The sequence below is a fragment of the Sorex fumeus genome, unplaced genomic scaffold (assembly GCF_029834395.1).
Source record: "Sorex fumeus unplaced genomic scaffold, SorFum_2.1 ptg000240l, whole genome shotgun sequence".
NCBI lineage: Eukaryota > Metazoa > Chordata > Mammalia > Eulipotyphla > Soricidae > Sorex > Sorex fumeus.
Window position 1 is genome coordinate 6,589,983 of NW_026606297.1, and position 20,165 is coordinate 6,610,147.

Consider the following 20,165-nt stretch of genomic DNA (forward strand, 5'->3'; position numbering starts at 1 on the left):
CATACAATAATGCTTTTCTACTTTAATCTTGTGTGACTTAGAAGTGATATACAGAAATCTTAATGTCCAAAATATATAATGTATAATTTCCAAACCTCAACACACACATCAGTAATAAATTCTACATGCACATCAGTGCTATTTGACAAAGCTATTGAGATGAGCATGATATAGGGGTACTTGTAATGCAATTTATTATTCTACATGACAGGAAAAATATGTTCCTGGAGAGATAAATTAAACATAAATGTATATAAAATGTTCAATATAAAAAGTGCTAGAAATTAAACCTGGCCAAAAACTTATGAACTAATATATTGGGGGGGGCGGGGTTCTAGTAGATACCAAAACTATCAGTATGACTATTTAGAGAGATTATAATAGCTTAGTCACAGGTCTTTATGTTTCTGAAATATCAGCAAAATTTTGGGACGCTGATTAGAAACTTTTAGAGCACAGTTATATTCAGGATCTTAAACTTCTGCATGGGGAATAAAACTGGTCCTAAATAAGAATATAAATGGGAAAGAGTTGTTCCACATTCTATGGGCCAATTGATATCTGCGAATGAAGAGTTTTCATAAAGAACATCATTGTTTTCACTATTTTCAACAGAATTTTAATTTTCTTTAACTAAGACTCCAGAAAACAAATCAAAGTATTGTTTTAAAGTTATCACTAAAGTAATCCCAGTTATTTTTATTTCACCTATTACTGCATGTATCAACACATAGTATATTCTCTCCTGTGGTAATGATTTTTCTCACCTCTAGTTTCTATTTTCTAATATATATATATATATATATATATCAATGATAATTTGTATAAATTATTTTTATATTTTTTCAATATTTATATTTTCAATATAGACAATCCTCAATTCTAAATATTTAACTAATGGAATGAAAACATGTTGAGAATGCATCAGGGTCTAAGAAATATCAGGGTCCCTGGTGCAGTGCATGTGAATTAAATAGTATTCCAACAATGAGAGCCTGACTCAGATACACATCCAAGTAGTGAAGAGATAGATAACAGAACGATGGCTGAAATGTTCCATGCTTTTCTCCCTTTTCTCTCATGAGCTTACTGCAGGTATCTGGATCTTCATTCAGGAAGATGGATACATTCTATTTCATTCTGATATTCCAAAGTCCAAAACAGTTTTTCATAAATGTACATAGGTTAAAAAAATGATTACCAATGGTGTTATGGGCAGCACTAATATCCTTTGAAATTTATGGTAGATTTGACCTTAAATTAGAAATCATGTGATTCCAGATCATTTTTCACTTACTTGGTTTCAATATAAGTTTTACTTTCTTGACATCAGGAAAAAAAATCTTCTTTCCTAACTATAACTTTCTTTATATTACTTGTGTGAGCCAAGAAGTTTGAGTTGGCATATGCCGTACTGGGAATCCAATCTTTGCCTGCACTGTGTTATAGGCCTGTCACCCCAGATCATTTATGAAGAAACATTCCTAGACTTAAAGACATTTGTCAAGGTCATGTTGTTGTAAATGATCCTGTTTGGGGACTGAGAACAATCATTTCATAATAACTTTTATCTGAATAGGCTTTGTTTCTGTGAAATTTTCTTAGGCACCCTAGAAAGCTGCCACCAAATTTCAAGGAAAAGGTGTTGAATAAGATAATAATTCTGACCAGAGAATAACAAAAATATATGAATCTCTTTCTCTGAAAAATATGAACAGCATATTATTATATATAATATAAATCAGAATTTCAGATTTTTGAGAAATATTTGAGGAAAGAAAAATGGCAATAAGGAAAAAATTGGTTAACAAAACCCAACATATTGACTGATTATCACACATTTTCTTGCTAATTTGTATATATTAGGACCTTTGTAAAACCTTGAATAAATAATTTAGACACCTTTTGCTATTTAGTATTTAGTTATGACCTTATAAATCTCTGAAATAATTACTAGCCTTGTTATAATTATAGTTTCACTTTCTCTTTAATAATCAAAGCTCATTAATGCTCATTTATCTCTATTTTTTTTAAATTTTTAAATTTAATCACAAAAATATATAACTTCAATTGCATTATTTTATGCTTCTGAACATTCACTTAATCACTTAACTTCCCGTTAGTCGTCGATTTGCTCGAGCGGGCGCCAGTAACGTCTCCATTTGTCCCTGTCGCGTGCTAGTGTAGCCCAATGGCATCTCTTCGCTCCGGGAACATGGAGGGCCTCAAACCGATCGTTCATGACCTTGACAAAGAAGTCTGACCATCTGGTAGGTGGGCGGCCACGCGGTCTGAACATTACATTCACTGAAATCTATTCATTAAAAATTACTGGTTTTGATCATAAGACGCAGTTAATGTTTATCCAGAACACTCAATCAATTGAAAAAAATAGTTAAGCAACTTTTTTTAATACAAATTTTCAAAAGTACACTAAAATGGAAACTAGCTAAGTTACTGCCACCCTTTATTTCAAAATATTCTTAACAAAATATGTATTCCTTAGCATCACAAAACTTTGAGAGAAAAAAGGTAGAGCTATGTTTAAAAAATATTTATATTTCAAGCAAAATAAATGCATAAAAAACATTAAGGTAAAGATAAAGGTAAAGGCCCTCCAGTTGATCGTCGATTTGCTCGAGCAGGCCCAGTAACGTCTCCATTGGAGACTTTGTTGTTACTGTGTTTGGCATATCGAATACGTCACGGGGAGCTTGCCAGGCTCTGCCATGCGGGCGAGATACTCTCGGTAGCTTGCCGGGCTCTCCGAGAGGGGCGGAGCAATCGAACTTGGGTCGGCCATGTTGGCCGCTTGTAAGGCGAACGCCCTTAGTGCAGCTAAATATTGAGAAGCTTAAAAACAACCTCATAAGAATACCCTTAGTTATTAGGCTTACTTTGCTTTGAAGGCCTAGTTAGAGATGCATCAATTATTTATTTTTATATATTGTTCCTTGTGACATACCTGAATTGCCCCTAGTTCTATGCTCAGGAATCATTCCCGATGAGGCTTTGGGGAACCTCTGATGTGACAGGAATCCAACTCATGGCATGCGTTTTACCAGCTGTACTATCATTCTGGCCCTATCAAATATTTCAATATATTATTTTGTTTCCAATTAAAAAAGATATGTGAATTACCCAACTCTGCTGTCTCAACAACTAGCTGAATATAAATCTCAAATATTTCAGTTCATTTTGTTTTTCCCTAGGTCTTGTCTATTTTATCACACACAGATCACCTATCACAAAGCTTAGAGAGCCTTGGCTCTGTGTCTACAGGTCCAAGAAATGAGCATCCAGCTGAGGACACAGAGTGGTGGTAAATACAGGGATCTTTTAGCAAGACGGAGATTTCTAATACTCTGTAAAGTTGTTAAAAGATGCAAGAATATGGTATATTACATTAGTGAAAATTATAGATCAATGATTTCCCAGCTATTAACAAGCACAATGGAGGCATTGTTGAATATTTTAAAGCAAGAATAGTTAATAACTAAACATTCTAATGTTCAGTTCCAATGACTTTTGAATGTACATTTTTAGCATGGTCCATATATTCTTTTTTAAGATTAATTCAGGAATTGTTATTTTTTTACTCATGACCTCTTTTTTTCTGCCAGGAACTTTTACATAATCCCAAGAATATAGTTATATAAAACAGACAAATAAACCAAAGACTTACTGATAATAATAAAAAAATTTACTTTCAGCATATTTTGAGCTTTTGTTTTATAAAACCTACATTAAGTTATATGCCTCATATAGGATAGCAGTCTATAATTTAAGAATATTGGGGATAATATACTTGTAAATAGCTATCATGCAAAAACATTTAAGTAGATGTGCTTAAATATGCATATGCAACTACTGTTCCCCCAATATGACTCAATATCCTTTCTCTGAAAAACTAAAATAAATTTATTCTTTAAAACAGAGAAAGGTATTGTAATATGATCATTTACATTATATATATATTTAATAAAATACGTTATGTTAGTTACCTAAAAATTGAGTAGTTGAACTTTGAGGCTATTTCTTTTCTCTCCTTCCCTTTATTTAGGCCTTCTACAAGTGTTTATTTCAGTTTAATAAATGGAATGAAAATAGGTATAATGTTATGTAATATAAAATATAATATAAAAAAAGGGCGTACAAACTCAATACATCAGGATCCTTCGTGAGCTCTATTGCGGATTCACTACCAAGATCTCACCATTCTACAAAGAAGTAATCATCCATATCAAGAGAGGGGTGCAGCAGGGTGATACCATTTCACGAAAACTCTTCAGTGCCACCCTCGAGAACATCATGCGACGACTGGAATGGGAAGGAATTGGAGTGAAGATAGATGGTCGGCAACTACACCACCTCTGCTTTGCTGATGACATTGTTTTAATAACACCAAACATCAGCCAAGCGGCACAGATTCTGGCCGACTTTGACCGTGAGTGTGGAAAGGTAGGACTACAGCTGAATCTTACGAAGACAATGTTTATGAGAAACAGCCTTGTTCCTGACGCTCCATTCACTCTCAACGGAACCACCATCTCTGAATGCAACAGTTATATATACCTAGGTCGAGAAATCAACATGATGAATGACCTGGCACCTGAGTTGCGCAGGAGGAAGAGAGCGGCTTGGAAAGCCTTCAAAAACGTTGAAGAAATAACTAAAAGGACAAGGAACCTCCAGCTACGAGCACATCTCTTTGATTCCACTGTTCTTCCTGCATTAACATATGCCTCAGAGATCTGAGCCGTACGAAAACAGGATGAGAACACTATTCGGGTCTCTCAAAGAGGAATCGAAAGAGCTATGCTTGGAATATCACGATTCACTCAAATGAGAGATAGAATCCGGAGTTCTGATCTTCGTCAACGCTCAAGAATCAGGGATGCTGTCTCATTTGCCCAGACATCAAAAATCAGATGGGCTGGACACGTAATGAGGTTTACAGACAATCACTGGACTAGAGCCATTACTGATTGGATTCCATGGGACATCAAAAGATCACGTGGACGCCCACCTATAAGATGGTCAGACTTCTTCGTCAAGACCCTAAATGATCGGTTTGAGGCTCTGCATGTTCCTAGAACGAACAGATACCATTGGGCTACGCTAGCAGGCAACCGGGATGAATGGAGACGTTACTGGCACCCACTCGGATAAATCGATGAATAACGGGGATTAAGTGATTAATTGATTAAGTGATTAATATAAAATGTAGAATATGCCTATAATATTGTCCTAATATTATATTATTATATAGTGTTAAATATTATAATATCAATATGACATTACATGATTATGATTCATGTATAGTAATTACAATTAATAATTATATTATTATTGGTATATAATATAATTGGTATATCATATTCATATATAATATAACATGCACTGTTATATAATATATTCTATATAATTTTATAGGTATAATATTGTTCTAAGGGTTTGTGAGGAAAGTTATAACTAATAAAGTATGGGCGGTCCAGAATGTCTTCTTCAGAAATAAATTGTAAACAGAATGAAATAACAGTGTTAGAGGAAAAGTCACGTATGAAAATGCAGAGACACTAATCATCCAAATAACCTTTATTATTTTTTATTCCTATAAGAGTGAATGCTATTCAGGAAAAGGTTTTATGGATAATTTAATTATTGGAAATAGTACCACATGTTTTACCATTAAATAATTAACTTAAATATACACAAAAATAATATGTCTTAGCATGCCTGTAATATGTACATATAACATGCAGATGTGCATACACACATTGAGGGGTGTATATAAAAGCCTTTGCTTATTTTAGCTAGAGAAAGGATTTTTAAAAAAATAAAAACCCCATTTTCAAAGTTCCTCATAATAAAGTTATTTAAAGCCCTCCGTGTCCTAACACCAATCCCACCACAATTGTGATGGTCCCTCCAGCAATGTTCCATTTCCCACCCACTCTATACCTGCCCTATTAGCAGAATAACTTTAACTATGTATTATTTATTTCAACAAAATGGTCAATGTAATTATCAGAACATCGATCAATAAAAGTTAATATATGATAGGTGCTAGGTCTTACACTATCACTATCACCATCACTATCACCCCGTTGTTCATCGATTTGCTCGAGTGGGTACCAGTAACGTCTCCATTCATCGCTGTCACTTGCTAGTGTAGCCTGATGGTAAACTGGGGGCTCTTTCAAGGTCAGGAGAATGAGATCATCATTGATACTATTTTTGGCATACTGAGTACGCCATGGGTAGCTTGCCAGGCTCTGCTGTGTGGTTGGGATACTCTCAGTAGCTTGCCAGGCTCTCCGAGAGGGATGGAGGTCTTTGGGGCAGCCTCTAATCGACTTTACAGGTGTAATCAGTCAGGCATATGTGCGAGCAGGATACTCTTGGTAGCCTGCTGGGTTCTCTGAGAGTGAGAACTAGACAATAAGAGGTGACCATGTGCTTCCGGGAGCTTGGTTTTTTGGTCTGGATCTTGGCCATTGGTGATGTTCATGGCACTTGGTGGGTGTAACTGTCTAGCTACTGGAAGATGGCTGATCTGGGTGCAGGAGGCCCGGTCCCGAACCGAGTAGGTTTGGAGATCTCAGTCCTGGGTCCCGCACACCTGGGTTCCTCTGTCAGTTCCTTCATGTGTGAGGCTCGTCCTAGTGTGTGGAGAGTGGTCTCAGCATGGCTGTGGCTGGGTCCCAGCTACCGCGGCTCTGCTCAGAGCTGAGAGAGAACTCAACCCACCCCCCTCCAAGGGGCCCCAGTGAGGACAGCCAGGCGCGGGGGGCAGGAGACTATGTTGTTCTCTTCTGAGAACTTGGTTTTATAGTCTTACACTAGTGTCACCAAAAATCACTGTCTGAAGATTTACTGAGCTGGTTGATGCTGGTTGAGCCTTTATGTACTGTTTTTGCTCATTGAGCTTAGTGGGATTCTATGTAACTTTTCCATCACATTTTTTGTGCTACTGCTGGGCTGTTAGTACTCCAAATTTGGAGAAGTTGTAGCATATGCAGCTGCTCGGTCCAGGAGCTGTGGAGATGAGCCAATTACATGTCAGAGGATCTATTCATTAAGAAATGGAATCTGCTCAACCAATTCTCAGAACACCAGTTTTCAGTCCAGATCTATCTACCTGGGATTATTTGGTGGCTTCTTAAAAATTCTTCTTTTTAAAGAAATAATTAGGGAATCCAAATTATTCTGTGCAGGGAAAATATTTTAAATAATCCACTAAACAATATTTCAAGTAGAAAAGCACATATATTCCATTGACATTAAAGTGAAAGTTTTTTTTAATGTTTAATAGAATTTAATACATCATCATTGGTTCAGTAAGAAAATAATTCCATATCTGAAAGGGCCACTGCATTTTTTCTTTTTTCAGAAATAATTTGGAATTTTATGAGTTCTATTATAGATGCCTATGAACTTGCATAGTGGGCCATATTTATTTTCATTAAAAACAGAGATTCTGTGGCTAGAGAGATATTACAGAGGGTAAAGCATTTGCCTTGCACACAGCAGACCAGGGTTCAATTCCCAGCATCTCAGTCTGTGCCGCTTGCCTGCCAGAAGAAATCTCTGTGCACTGCTGGGTGTAGCACAGAAACAAAACAAAGATTCTTGTAATTAGGAAATTTTTATCAATTTAACTCCCTTTTGACTTTTTCCTCCTTTAATATATCTAAGCATACTATGTCACCTTATCACTAATCAGGGATTATTATTCTATAAATATACATAAATTTTTGTATATATTTGTATTAGTGTAATTATATTTATATATAATGCAGAAATAACACATGAGTATAGTTTTGGGTTTGTTATTATTACATGGCATTTATATTAAGAATGTATTAGCATTTATATTAAGAACAAAATGAAGGAAGACATTGGAAAAAGACGAAAAGACAGCAATCTATAATTCTTGAAGAATACTTTCATTAAATTTATTGGTTTCAAATAATCTATTTTTATTGCCACAGTGCTCCAAACTCACTGTCATATACTGATTAACAGTAATTCGAAATGACAAGGTAAAAAGGAAACATCAGCATATTGATTATTTGACCTGTCTAGTTACAAAACTGGACTGTTTTATTCTAGAAAGATGGCCAGCCTGATTTGAGATTGCTTAATGTCATTAAATATATCTTTATAGATTCTTTCTCTTAATGTTGTTTGACTAACAAACGATAATTGCACTTTTTTTCTGAGCTATATTCAGGAGATACATACTTTCGGCGACTCCACCAACCAGACCTGGATAGATTTACAAGATACAGGGGCCAGAGACATAGGACAGTGGTGAGGATGCTTGCCTTGCATGCAGTGAACTAAGGTTTAATTGGTAGCATAAAATAAGATTCCTGAGCACCACCAGAAGTGATCCTTGTACACAGAGCCAGATGTCAGTCCTGTAGACAACCAGATGCAGACTCCCAAAACAGAAACAACACACAAAGAAATAAACAAATAAAAAAGAGAATAGGATGCCCTGGTACATACTCACCAGGGATTATAATTGATATTGACTGGTTTGTATATGGTTGAAACCACAGATACACAGAATGATGCCCATTGATTTTTCTCCTTTGCTCTTATAGGGATGCTTTCAATCTCTGTAGATATGGTACAGGGTTTCAAGGAGAACGCCTTGCAAGCAGCTACACTTATTTCAATACTGTGAATTGCAGACTTCCCAGCACTGCCAGTAGTGACCCCCTGAAAATAAAGCTAAAAATTATCCTAAGTGCCACCGAATGTGGCTCAAATCAATATCTCTCAGTAAAATAAAGAAATAAATGAATAATAAAGAAGCTCAAAGCAAAAAGTGGCATGTACATTCTTTGGCTATTGCTAGGCACACATGGAACAGAAAAAAATCAAGAGATACTCAGAAAATCAGACTCTGTCTCTCTGGAAGTGGAAATACTTTTTGGTTTTTTGTTCATGTCTTGAACATGAAAACCAAAATTATATACTTTAATTGCATTTCCTGACTCTGTATCCATGATAGATCTATTTAGAACTTTCTAGAAAAGTCTAAGAAAACGAAAGAATTCTTGGCTATTCCAATGGAAAGGTCAAGACATGTGTTATAGGTAGATAATAGGGAGCCTGTTGGAAACATCAGGGAAACAAGATGGAAAGTGTGAAAACATATACATTTTGCCTAAATCACACTAAAGAATAAATTAATAAATCAAACACCATAAAGAATAAAACAAGTTACTCCTCTGAATAGAGGTTTTAAAGTTCTCTCATGCTCTCTTGATCTTTTACTCTCTACCTTTTTTACTTCTCTCAAACTTCTCTCAAAAATGCATCATAAACAACAAAGATGTAAATAGATATGTGTTTGTACATATATATATATATAAATTTTAAAATACTCTTCGTCAAACAGAATATATTTTAAAGAATATATAACAGACATTTTCTGGGAAACATTATGTAATGCTTCTTGCTAGAATTACATAAAATAGAGTAGTGGGCATTTCATTCCTGTTATTAAAATAAGAAAGAAAGATGCCTAACATCAATTTCATAGAAATTCTATTGTAAAATAATAAAATATGTACATATTTAATCCAAACTATAAATAATAAATCATATTATTCCTAATTTAAATACTATAATGTTGTCAAATATACTATAAATAAATATTAATTATGAGATATTGCAGTTGAGGCAATTATTGATGTAAATTAATCAGACTTTACTTTGTACAAATATTTTGTTTTCATAAAATACAATATTTTGTCATCTGCAGGGCATATTTACTAGTATGATATGTCAAGGAGAAATATTCCTATTATGAAATCAAGTAGAAAAATGATTAATCATTGCATTTTATTAACTTTAATGCTTATGATATACAATTTAATTGGCTATTTTTTAAGGATCACGCTATATTATATTATCTTTGATCTCATTGCATATGTTCTATAATGAAGTCAGGAAACTTTGGGGATCAAACTAGGAACCCATATATGAAAGGCATGTGTCACTCACACTGACTTTCTTCACGGTTCTTTCGTGTTCATTGGTGCTGATCTTACAGGATAATAACACAAAACAGTGTTTTTATAAAAGTACAACATTTATTTATGTAGCACAGTGTTATTCAGTTTTGCAAACCATGATGTCTAAAATATCAGCTTGCTCTTCAAACCCAGGTTCTTTCCTGAATGTGAATTTTATTTGCTTGTCTTTATATTTCTTTGCTTATTTATTTCCACTCTTGAGAAGGCTGCATGCTCTCTCAAACACATTTCTTCTACCCTCTTCCTCTCTTTCTCTCCTCTCCCATATTTCTATGTAAGTTTTGTTCAATAGAAATCACCTTACATTATACATAAAAATAATTTAATTGAAATGTTTAACACAGAATACACAGTGACATCTGTAATGATACTTACATATGATGCTCTTATTGAATCTACTTAATATAATTGTTCATACCCTGATAAGGGTATCTCCCTATACCTAAAAAAATTATAACAAGAAAGATGCAATTTTTAACTTCTGTTACATATGTGAGCAATTTATTTCATTTGTAAGCAAATGTTCACTAATCATGCAGGAAAAAATAGAATCAAGTGCCTACTTCTTAGATTAGCAAGATAAAAAACAGATTTCATGAGGAATCCAAACAATAGTTTCTGTTCTTCATTAAAATGATATTTCACTTATATAATTTCATGAAATCAATTAATACTCTGTATATACAATCTACGTATTGCATATATAATGTATTGTTTATTTTTGCCTAAATAACAATTATTAGAAAAGGAACAAAAGCGTTAAGGCACCAGTATATTCAAGGGATATCTTGAAAGCACTGAGACTTGTAACACATAAATGTCTAGCACAATCATGGGATCAATTTTAATTTTCCTTTAAGAAACAAATCACCATCATCAGAATACAAGTATTTCCTGGAAGGATACTTCAAATTATAAAATTGTGATTGGTCCTACTTATTTCAGTATGGGTAATTGCATACATATTCATATACTTCAAACTAGCTTTTTTACTCTATGTCATCTGACTCACCATTTACATAAAGGTATCTTAAAAATTAAAGCCATCTGTGAGAAGCACAAGAAATCTGTAATTCTATCGTTTGTATAAATGCCTTGTTTATCTTTCTTTCTAATTCACTTTGTCATTAACAACCTGACACTTTATCATTAACTTTAGCATAAGAAGGCCTCTTACCATTTCATTCATATTTTTGTATTATTGTTAATTTAAATATAGAGAGTGTTATCAATTGGCTTCAGGTGTCTTTTATGCCTGATGCAAGTTTTGAAAATGTTTTAAAATTCAAATTATTTTCACTTTTTTGTACTATATGCATCATACAAATATTTTTTTATTATACTTCTTTATTTGCTTTTCTTCCCTTTGTGTGTTCAAGGCCTAGACCTTGAAATGGTCAGAACTTACTTCTAACTCTGTCCTGAGGAATAACTGGCAATTCTCAGTGTACCCTATGGAATGCTGGGGATTAAACCTGGGTAGGCTACATGCAAGACAAGAGCAAAACCCACTGTATCACCTTTCTGGCTATGTTATTTCCATTAATAAATAAAACAGTATTAGATTCAAGACCTGCTTTTGAGTTTAAAAAAACAAGTAATCTTATTTTTAATCAACTGGATATTGATGATTTGCTTTATATGACTAAACTCGAAAACTTTTTGTTTTAGACATTGTACTTAGAATATTAAAAATTTCAGTGGAGGTATTTTATGGCAAACCAGTATATTAAACATAAAAAATATTATGTCTTTGACTTTACTACTTTTACATTATATACTTTGTAAGTATATAGAAGTAAGTAAGTGATGTACTTTGTAAGTATATCACTGAAGAGATAGCACAGGAGTAGAGTGTTTGCCTTGCATGTGGCTGACCTGGGTTAGATTTCTCTACCCGCCTCGGAGAGCCGGGAAAACTGCCGAGAGTATCTGGTCTACACGGCAAAGTCTGGCAAGCCCCCTGTGATGTATTTGACATGCCAAAAACGGTAACAACAAGTCTCACAATGGAGACTTTACTGGTGCCCACTCAAGCAAATCAATGAAAAACATGAGGAGAGTGCTACAGTGCGACTTTTTAAGTTTATATATATATATATCCTTGCCCATCTGTATATCACATTTAGTGCAGCATGTTCTGTAAGTGCAATCGATACACAAAAGCCTATGTGAATTAGTAGATGTATAAAGAAGCAATATTGGGTGGGTTGGAATGTGGTTTTTTTTGCATCCATGTATCCTGGATTCAATCCCTAGTATAGTTCCTGAACAATGAAGAGTGAGCCCAAATGGTCCACAAAGATAAGGATCAGGTTATATACATAACAAATAAAATACTGTTTTATTTAATAAGGGATGGGTATAGAAACTACAGTACAACTGTTACAATTAATATGCTTGATCAAAGTTTTATGATTTGAAATGGACCTCTGTAGGGAATGGAAAATGATAGTCATTCTCTTGCCATGAAGAACTGTAGCAATTCTTTCAGCTAGTGGTCAGTTGTGTTAAACAGGCTATATGAGAGAAAATAAAAATAATCATAATCCTGTGTAGGATAACCTTGGGTTTATCCTTTTAGCCTAGCCCAAGGAACTTAGGTTTATCGGGTTACACCCAGGACAGTGCTCCCGAGTCACTCCCATTCCTTAGTTTATCTATAAACTCTTCTTTGTGCTCTCCTTCCCGATCAGTTAACCACATTTTTCCCTAATCAGATTCTGTTAATTTATAAGATCAGATCCTTCTAAAGACACTGAACTTGTATTGTAAGTTATGTTTTTTGCACAGTTTACCTTAAAGCGATATCCTTTTTTGTATGGACACAGAAAAAGAGTTACTATTACGCTTTTGTAACTTGGGAGTTAATTGAGTCCGAATAATATTCACTCCTGGACATCTGCTTTCTTGACTCAGTTGCCCTTAGTTCCCAGCACCACAAAAGCAGGATCCTGACCAGGGACTGGATGGATCCAGGGCAAGCTATGAGCCACCCTGACATAAAAATGGACCAGGCCAAGAGCCATAATACTTAATATTATGGCTTAATACATAATACTTAATACATAATGCTTAAATTATTGAGAGCACGTTCAGTCATGACCCAAAAGAGGTAACTGGATAAGGACCGTACTGGGGTTAAGAAGACTAACCTTGCCTGAAGACTGTAAGATGTCCTCAGGAAGAACCAACTTTAAGTTTGATATACCTCTTAGTGTGCTCATGCAGAATGACATTGCTAGAAATATTAGAAGTAAATTTACTACAACTATTTAGCTGAAGAAAGAAGTAAGTGACACACCCTGGATGGAATCCCACCCTTGAGCAGTTCTCCAAGTAATCTGAAGTAATTTCCTTAGATGAAATTTTGTCCTTAGTTCTCTTCATTGATTTGTTAATGTTCAGCCCCAGCATTTTTTTAATGTAGGAATACTGCTATTTATTCAGCCACTGATTAGCTGATTGAATTGGGCATGAACGCCACCTCACTTTTTTTTAAATTTTTTTTTATAATTTTATTTATTGAATCACCATGAGAACAGTTACAAAGCTTTTGGGTTTAAGTCTCGGTCATACAATGAAACACCCATCCCTTCAACAGTGCCCATTCTCCACCACCAAAATTCCCAGTATGCCCCCATCCCACACCCTCCCCCTACCTGTGGGGCAGATGATTTCCACATTACTCTCTCTCTACTTTGATTGCATTCAATATTTCGACACCAGACCTTCCATTATTATTTGGAATTTTACCCCAACACTCAGATCTGCTGAAAAGGCAACCGTAGACAATTTGTTTTCTATTGCTGGTTATGAATAACATATGATGATGTCACGTGGATGCAGTAGTGGCCACGCAATTTTGAAATTCCGAAATTTGGACACTTAAATCTGGAGGGATTTCTGCCAAAACCTGCTGGGTTCCAAGATTTGTTCCTGAGTCTCTTGGATCATGGCCATTAAGCAGCTTGATCAGGAGTCAGAGAGGCTGTTCATGGGTGGGACTCAGGCACCCTCAGTGACGAGAAACGTGGGGCCTCACGGGAGGGGGTGGAGCCAGCCCTTTCCTCCCCACCCCAACGAGACCTTGAGTCATGAATGGCCTCTCTGCCTCCTAATAAAGCTGCTTAACAGCCATGATCCCAGAGACTCAGAAACAAGTCTCGAAGCCCAGTGCCTTTTGGCAGAAATGGGTCCGGACCTCGTAGTAGGTTACTGTCACTGGGAAAAGGGGTGTTGTCCCTCCAACTGCTCCCCTAGGAGGCTCAGTGGTCACCATCCTCCAGAGGCCATTGGGCTGTCAGGTTTGGGCCTTCAGTGATGAGACATGCGGGGCCTCATAGGATGGGGGTGGAGCTGGCCATTCCCTCCCCCATCCTAACGAGAGCCCCACCTTTATATCCCCAGCCTACATGATTGCTATATAAACTAAGCCTGTAAGATCGGGAGAATCAAGAGAGAGTGAGAATTAGTGGTGAGTAAGATTGGAAGGGAATCCAGATCCAGTCGGTGGAAGCAGAAAAGAGACTCAGGAAAGAGTCAGAGCCAGAAACGGAGAGACGCAGAGACAGAGTCAGAAGGAGAGATAGTTAAGAGAGACAGCAGAGAGAGATAGAGGAGACTGATACAGCGGGAAGAAAGAATTGCGTGGTTAGACAAATCATGTACAGAGAGGAGGATGGAGAGAGATGGGAGAGATGAGAGATTGAATAAATGGCAACTAATCATCAACCAGCTTGGTCCTTGTTTCTTCCATCGTCTGTCCAAAGCAACAGCCGTCCGAGGTGGAGAAGTGACTCAAGAGAACTGAATGCAGATGGCAAGAGTGAGCCACCCAGAGTGCCCAAGGACATCCTTTCATGTATAATCCCCCGACTGGGCAGGGGAATTTTACAGCCCCGAGACCAGGGCCTGTCCAGTAGTTTCAAAGATTATTTTAATCTCATGATAATCTATAGTTTGGGTATACACATGGCATTCGCATTTTGCAGATGAGAAAATACAGGCAATGATAAAATCACTTTCCAAAATTGGAAAGCTAAATAGATGACCAGAATTTTAAATTAAGAACTTGATGTTCACCATTCTCAATGAAAAAAAAAAAAGGTTTTTATACTCACTGATGCGCAATACCAATAGTATCTGATAAAGCCAAACAATAATACCAACCACCTGGACAATATGCTTTGAAATTTCCAGATTACAGTCAACAATCAACTGGCAATACAGTGCACCACAGATCAGACTGCAATACTGCTCTTCCAAAGGTGGTTGGTTTCTCTATAACAATAACCTGTATTTCTTTATCACTTATACTCACACTTGCCGGCATATTGGCTCTCTAAACAAAACTGACTCGAATGTCACCAAATGTTTTGTTGGTAGTTCAATTCCTAGAACCTAATCCAACCTATTCTTGTTGAGTAAAGTTGGACCATGAATATGCCAGCCTGTTTGGTAGATCTTGTGCATCAGTAAGTATATCTAGGGATCATGGGTTGGGCTGGGACAGGTCACTGCATGTAGATTTTATTTTCTCGCACACCTGGTACCATTTTGCTATGGTCAGTAATTTCCATATTTCCATGACTAACAGCTATTTTAATAAAAACTCAAAGAAGTTTCTTACCATATATATCTATATCCATATCTATATCTATATCTATCTATTTCTCTCTCTCTCTATATATATACATATATATATATATGTCTTTTGCATCATCCTTGCGCAGGGGCCATGTTAATCTTCTCTGTATCGTTCCAATTTTAGTATATATGCTGCCGAGGAGAGCACATCTTATTATGACATCTTATTATCTGAGTCCTACTTTGGACAAACTGGCAGGCTATTGATTGTAAGCTGCCCACGCAGCAGAGTCTCGCAAACTCCCCGTGGCGTACCCAATATGCCAAATACCAGTAACAATGATAGGTCTCATTCTCCTAACCCTGAAAGAGCCTTGAATATGGCACTTTTAAAAAAAAAATATCTGGGCTAGGATGAAGGAGACGTTACTGGGGCCTGCTCGAGGCAATTGACGAACAACAGATGGTCGTGATCGTGATCGTGATGTCTTTTGAGACAGCCCCAAAAGCCTCCGTCCCTCTCTGAGGGCCTGGCAAGCTACCAAGAGTATCCCGCCCTTACGGCAGACCATATTTGTTATGCCAAAAACAGTAACAATAACAGGTCTCATTCCCCTGACCTTGAAAGAGCCACCAATATGCCATCGGGCTACAATAGCATGCAACAGGGACAAATGGAGACGTGACTGGCGCGCGCTCAAGCAAATCAATGAACAACAGGATGACAGTAACAGTGACAGTGACAGTGACAGATATATATATATATATATATATATATATATATATATATACATACATATATATATGAAAACAACAAACAACTTCCCTTACTTGAACATTAACAAATAGCATACTGGGTTTGTTGGTTACTAAAATGGAGGAAATGATCTTGAAGAAACAGAGATCAAATCTCTAACTTCTAATGATTCTAACGATTCTTCTGATGCATCTTCTAATCATTGGTATGTGAGAACTTTAACACAAAATTTTAGACAAAAGAAATTCTATTAAACTACTTCTCACAACATAAAAAAATATGAAACAGTAGAATATTTCTTACTGAAAGCTGCCATTCTACCTAATGATAAAATAGATGACCACAGATATTAGTAACACACACAACAAGATATACATTTTTTAATTTAATTGACTCCAGCGAAGTAATGAGGACAGTGAAAATGCTGGTATGACATTTACGGCTTAAGGCTTTTTTATTTTGCCAACACTTTACCTTCTATTCGAAATTTGTTGGCTCTACCACCTGGTCTCACTACTGAACCTGTGTCAGCCAGAAGGGAGGGAAGATGAATCAAATAAATGAGACAAAGTAGACAGTGTTCAAATGAGTATGTGATTCTCCTTCCTTGGAAAATGCTGAGTTACACAAATGACAAGTTGTGAATCACCAGACTCATGTAAAATGGAGTGGGATAGTGTAGAGCCTTTTAGAAACCTTTCTAGCCATAACATTCTCAGTCACTTTTTGGCACTTCAAATAATAAATTTATGTTTTCTGAAAAAAATATTTTTAAGAATATTTGCTTTTTAAAGTAAAATACATGCACGAACCATTACTTGATGATACCTTGATTCTCTCCGGTTTTGATATTAACACATGCAATTTCGGATGGATTATTTATCTCAATATTCCTCCCTGTAGGTGTTTATTTTTATGTGCTTGTTAGAAGAGCTTTCCATAAGGCAGAGGGATGAGGCACTGTAGGAATCATTATTTAAAGAGACTGGACAAAGCTAAAATTTTAGCAGAATAAGTGTACAGATATAATTCAAATTTTCGTGAAAGAGTCTGCAAGGTCTTTGAGTTCATAAGTAAGGGTTCTAAAGAGCAGAAGCTAAAGACACTTATATCTAAATATTATCTACTTTTAAGTTTTAATATGCTTGTAAAATAGCTGCAAAGTAATCACACATATGGATGGATGCCATTTATAAAAACAAATATGTCTATATTATATTTATACTTAGAATATTTACATATTTTCAGTCTATATATTTTCCGGTTCTTAAACATCAATGTTTAATGTTTTTATTACTTTTAGAAATTTTGGCACTGCAGGCTGGAGGGATACTATAGCAGCCAGCACGCTTAACTTACAAATGGCTAATCTGTTTTTTTTAATTTTTTTATTTTTGGGTCACACCCAGCGGTGCACAGGGGTTACTCCTGGCTCATTTAGTCAGCAATTACTCCTGGAGGTACTCCGAGGACTATATGGAATGCTGGGAATCGAATCCGGGTCAACGGTGTGAAGACAAATGCCCTACTCGGTGTGCTATTGCTCCAACCCCAGCTAACCCATTTTTATCTCAGACACACATTACGGCCCTTCAAGCATTAGCAGGAAGGAACCCTGGGCTGACAGTCAGGAGTAAGCCCTGAGCTCCACTGGGTTTGGCCCCCAAATAAACAAACAAACAAACAAACAGAAAAAAGAAATTTCTCCACACTAAAACCTGGAAAGGGTTTGAAAATTGATTTAAATTAAATAATAATGCCAACATATATACCAGTGAGCTAGAGTACATGCTTTGCATGAGCAAACACCTGGATTCGATCCCCTGGACTTCATAGTTCCCTCAAGCACAGCAAGGACCATCCTCTCAATACTGTGTGAGCTGACTGGGACCCCACTGGAAAAATAAGAGAGGGGCTGGTGAGACTATATAGTAGGAAGGGTGCTTGCCTTATAGACAGCCAACCTTAGTTTGATCCCTACATCCTCTTTTGTCCTCCAAGCCTGCCAGGAATTATTCCCGAATGCAGAACCAGGAATAAATCCTGAAAACCACTTGGTGTGCCCCCCACCACTAAAAAACTAAAGAAATGAAAGAAAGAATAAGTGGCTTAAATTATACTAGCATTTTTATAAGCAGTGAACCTCACACATGATTTTGTATAGATTTCATCTTGGAAGTTAATGTTAATTATGCTGTGTTAAGCTGTTTGTAATCTACATTATAAAATTGTACTTAACATTTTTAATAACTCTTGTTCTTTTTACTATCAGTTTCCTAAAGCCAAATGGAAGAGTATATGCAATTTGTATGGTAGCAAACTGTAGCGCTGTACTCTTGTTGTTCAAATGCCTCCATTGTGAGACTTGTTGTTACTGTTTTTTTGGCATATGGAATACATCAAGGGTAGCTTGCCAGGCTTTCCGTGCAGTCTAAATACTCCTAGTAGCTTGCCAGACTCTCTGAGAGGGACGAAGGAACTGAACCCGGGTTGTCTGCATGCAAGGCAAATGCCCTACCCACCGTGCTATCGCTCCAGCCCAATTTGTATTGTAAATAACTATAATTTATTCCATTATATTTTGGTTATAAACAACAGTCTTTTAAATAGATTGCTTACATTTGGAGTGTGATCCATTCCAAATCAGAAATAGGAAAAATACTATGTTCTCTACATCTCATTAATTCCTAAAGAACATAATTTTGATTATACATTCATTGTTAGACAAGTAGATACAAAATACATTGCATCTTATTACATATAATTCATACAGTAATTTAAATGATCATGAATGAGAAGTTATGAAAATGTGATATTATTAGAAAGCTAAAGAAAAATTACTAAGCAATTATTTTCTAAATAATATTAATGTTGTATGGAATAGAGGAATGCTAAAAATATGCAAACTCTATGCCTAAGTAGTTTAACTTTAATACATAGCTTTGCTACTATTGTTATGATGATATATAACTTTCCTAAGATATTATATTTGTAATAGAGGCATAATAAATGAACGTCCTGCCGAGCTTGACTGGTGTGAAGGAGCAATCTATACTTGTGCCTATTGTCATGACTTTCCATTGGCTTACATAGTTGAGTCAAACTTTTAAACAAAGTATTAATTGCAAGAAGACAACCCACAATGTCTCCCCTGCATAACTGTAAGCTTTGCAGGACTGTATTGGATATGAGACATATGGGTCAAAAATAATTCTTGCCTAAATAAATGCACAGCTAAATATGAATGGCCAACCTTGGTAATATCCCACCTTTTGTGACACTTTCTACGTGTGCTGCATTTAAAATATTATGGAGGACACCTGCTCATATAAGATATACTTGGATAGAAACACCCCCTAATTCCAATGATAGTATTTGATGCACACAGTTGTTCTGTGATCAGTGTTCAATTATCAGTCCAGCATAAATATCACTGAACAAAAAATTCTCCACTGCTTCCCTTATTTTCAGTGAAGATTAATAATGTATGAGTGGATTGATGTTCCTCTACTTGGATAAGGGGAAAAAACATGCATTTAAATTATTACACCCATTATTTTGTCAATTGAACATTTAAATTACAGTTCTAAAAAACATTCAAGTAATAATATAGAAAGAGGTTTTTCTACGATTTGCAAAATAATTAAAAATACACTTAAATAATATGTGCTTTGTTCCCATCTCAATCTCAAAATTTCAATATATGAATGTCTATGCTATTGATAGTTTAAAAAAGCAATTCCACAATATCTTATTAC

At 35.8% G+C, this 20,165-nt stretch overlaps 1 long non-coding RNA gene and 1 other non-coding gene across 2 annotated transcripts in view; both read right to left on the reverse strand.

Moving 5' to 3' along the window:
• Positions 1–20,165, reverse strand: part of LOC130018151 (uncharacterized) — a 636,014-nt gene that overhangs the window by 55,894 nt on the left and 559,955 nt on the right. The window lies entirely within an intron of this gene.
• Positions 15,752–15,858, reverse strand: LOC130018197 (U6 spliceosomal RNA). The gene has a single exon (XR_008791501.1). It is a non-coding gene; the product is annotated as a U6 spliceosomal RNA (small nuclear RNA).